This window comes from Zeugodacus cucurbitae, chromosome 5 (genome assembly GCF_028554725.1).
Source record: "Zeugodacus cucurbitae isolate PBARC_wt_2022May chromosome 5, idZeuCucr1.2, whole genome shotgun sequence".
NCBI classification, from domain to species: Eukaryota; Metazoa; Arthropoda; class Insecta; order Diptera; family Tephritidae; genus Zeugodacus; species Zeugodacus cucurbitae.
The window spans coordinates 43,510,610-43,514,424 of record NC_071670.1 but is presented as its reverse complement, the minus strand read 5'-3'; positions in this window follow the sequence as shown (position 1 = coordinate 43,514,424).

Genomic DNA, 3,815 nt, shown 5'->3' with positions numbered 1-3,815 from the left:
GATGATAAACTCGACAGACTAACGCCATTGTGATTATCTATAACAATACAACACACCTACTTCGTATGCTTGAGAGCTTATTTATTTAGTGCGAGAATTATAAGCTCCGCCAACACAATCCAGCGCATTTAAAATTTATATGTAAAGGATGTTTTGAAAAGTACAATTCACCACAACAAACACAACAACTATGTATGCCAACACAATAGAGCAAAATTAATGTATTAATATTTAATACAAGCATATTTGTGGCAGCGACACAGACACAGCCAACACACACCGCCTGCTCTTCTTTCTACGCCGTCATAATAAAGCGCAATAAAACTTTCGGATCGCTGTCATTCAGCATGTCATGCCATAATCATCAGCCAACAAAACATATTGCTCAATTTTGCCGACAACAAACATACTACACAACAATGTGAGGGGTGGTTGGATGGATGATAAACATGTTTTGTTGTTGTTGTTGTTGTAGTTGTTTTTGTTTTGTTATGTTAGCTAAAGAACGTTTGCCATTGACGGTACAGTGTTCCAACAGCGCACATGCCATACCACCACCATGACATGCCACAAGCAGCAAAAGCGCATATTTTGCTATGTTGTCTATGTATGTTTGTATGTCTGTCAATGTTGTTGTGTGTTGATATGTCACAATTAGTAAACAAAATAAATAAATAAATGAAAATATGCGCCAATATGACAACAATGACCATCATCAAATCGCAAACAAACCGAAATGGTTTGTGGTGTAACACGATGGCAAAGGCAAGGTGATGTTGCAGCGTTATTGTCATACAAATGCATATATTTTGGTGTTCATATATATATGTGTGTGTGTTATATATGTCTGTTCGTATGACTTTGTTTGCCATTAGCCACACTCACAACGCATCATTGCCTAGCACCAGCAGCTACAGCAATTGCGGCAGCATCACCTAATCATCATTTACAATGTCTGTGCTAAACACCTACAAATTCGTAATCACAAACACACACACACACATAAGCGACAGACATACTCAATCACTACGAAATTACGTTGTACACAAACAAATATTTTCCTCTATTAGTTTATTTGTTTACCTTTAAAGTGTCTGTCTATATACATATCTACCTATGTATATATATATATATATCTATATTTGCCTAGTGTGCACAAATTTACCTTACACGCTTGATGTTGTGATTACTTTTATGCGCCACTGTAGCCCGTAGTTGAGCAATTGCTAGTAAAGTGTTTGTATGGCAAGTGAATCGCTGGATCACTCATACGCCATGGCATCGTACCACCCCAAACACTTTCGCTTCGTTACGCGCATATTTTGTCATTACTGTGTTACAGTGGAATTTGCTATTGTTGTTGTTGTCGTTACTAATATTATTTCAAAGCGATTTCCCGTTATTTTCGAGAGAAAATTTTCCTTGCGCTCTCTCTCTCCCAGCGGATGTCAAATGCGCAGCTGTCGGAGAGGCAGTTTGTGCTCTTACTCTTCATCTTTGGCGATTTCCGTTGACGCGCTCTATTTTTGGTGCTCTCTTTTGATAGTTTTCACTTCATTTGTTGTTGTTGTTTTTTTTTCAACAAAATGTTGTTGCTTTCCTTAAAAATTGTTGTTTTTTTTCATTAAATTTTTTGTTGTTTTTTTCATTAAAATTGTTGTTGTAATGAATTTAATTTTTTGTTGTTTTTTTCATTAAAATTGGTTGTTGTCTTTTCCATTTCATTTGTTGTTGTTTTTTTTTAAATTGTTGTTGTTTTTCATAAAATTTGTTGTTGTTTCTCATTTAAGTTGTTGTTGTTGTTGTTTCTCATTCAAATTTTTGTTGCTTTTTTTCATTTCATTTTTTGTTGTTGTTTTTTTCATTAAAATTGTTGTTGTAATTCCTTTAATTTGTTGCTGTTTTTCAAAAATGTGTTGTTGTCTTTTCCATTTGATTTGTTGTTGTTTTTTTTAAATTGTTGTTGTTTTTCATAAAATTTGTTGTTGTTTCTCATTCAAATTGTTGTTGTTGTTTTTTCTCTCTTAAGTTGTTGTTGTTGTTTTCCATTTCATTTGTTGTTGCTCCTCATTTAAGATTTTGTTTTTGTTGCTTCTCATTTAAGTTGTTCTTGTTGTTGTTTCTGACAGCATCCGCTTTACAAGCATCACATCACAGCAAGTTAACTCTTCGGTCACATACACCGTCACACTAGTATATATGTATGTTGTTAGCCTAATAACCCGAATTTTGTGACTTCGCTGAACTAGAATTTTAAGGAGCTTGTAATGGTTTCGGGTTCGTGTTTTATTGTCACGCATGATTAATTCGTTTACCCTTTGATGGCGCACCAACAGCAGCCGCTTATTTATTACATATGTGAGAAAATGGACTGTCGGGCATCAGCTGTCGATTGATTTGGCATAGCTGCCAACCAGCAGCCAACAGCCAAGAGCCACAAGCTCAAGCTTCGAGACAAGCAAGTAATATTTAGCAGCTATAAACTACAAAATACGGTTTGATACGAAGTCAACTTGAACAATTTATGATTGTACCGTTGCGAAACGAAATATTTATGCGCTGCTCTTCAGTTATGCACCCGCTTCTTCAGTAAAATATACACACACACAAACACACACATAAATATTAAAGTGTGGAATTTAGAAATATATTTTTTCCAGAATTGCAAATAGCATTGAAGAACTGGTTGTCGTGTTTAATTTAATTTAGTATACTTCCCTTTCATGCCACGAAACCGGCTTAAGCACTGCTGGTTCTTCAAAAGGCGTCACTTTTTTCTTTTTTTCCTTTTTTTCTTCTTTATTTTTGCTTTTTTAATTTTTTTCCTTTTTTTCTTCTTTTCTGCTTTCAGTGAAATTCTGCTTCTTTTCAGCGCATAAAATTTATAATTGCAAAACTGGTATTGAAACGCTTATAAATTATTTAGTAAGTCTGTCACTAAGTCAGTAAGTTAAGCTGTAGATAAGTGCGAACCGGCTTATCAACTAATTAAGATTTGCTTCTCGTTGCTAAATGCAAATATTTAGACATGCATACGCAGAGACTTATTATCAGCTATTTGATATGGAGATTTGACGCTTCAGCAAGAACGACAGGTTTCGAAATCAATTTCAATGATAAAATATTTTTGTTTAAATTTGAATTAAAATTGGATTTGAGGTACAATTTGAATTTAGGCACACACTGAGCAGCATTTCCTCGACTGGTTATTAAAATGCAATAAATGTAAATTCTTATCGCTCTAGCCCGAATACTAATTCGCCTCCATTCCTATATAACCGGACTCCAACTGATGTAGGGAAGGACAATTTTAATTATCCAAACAACAATGTTTCTAAGCATTTGACAATCTTAAAGAGAGAGATTGAAAGCAACTATATAAGTAATGATCTTATTTCACTCATAAATAATAAGGTGTAGGTAAAATTGTTTGGAAGAAGTCGAGATAGCATATTTTTTTCTTCCTTAAGTATTCAACCTTTTGAGCTCAAGTTTAGGACACATTGGATCTCATACCTTCAAACAATCAGGTGAATACCGAGAATAAAAATAAAATCCAAAGCATTATTGTGTGATTTATCGAAACATATAGGAGATTCAACTACAGTTGTTTTCTGACTTCACAAAGTACTTCCGTTAGCTGCCATAGAAACTAACCTAAACTATCTGTTAAAGGGGCGGGTAGCTTCCATTCTGTTTAAAAACAAAAATAGTCAAAGAACTTCTCATTTTCCTATCGAAATCATTAATCATAATTTATATTCGTATCAGAGGTCGGACGACCTTCCTGTGCCACATCCAATTTGCCATATGCG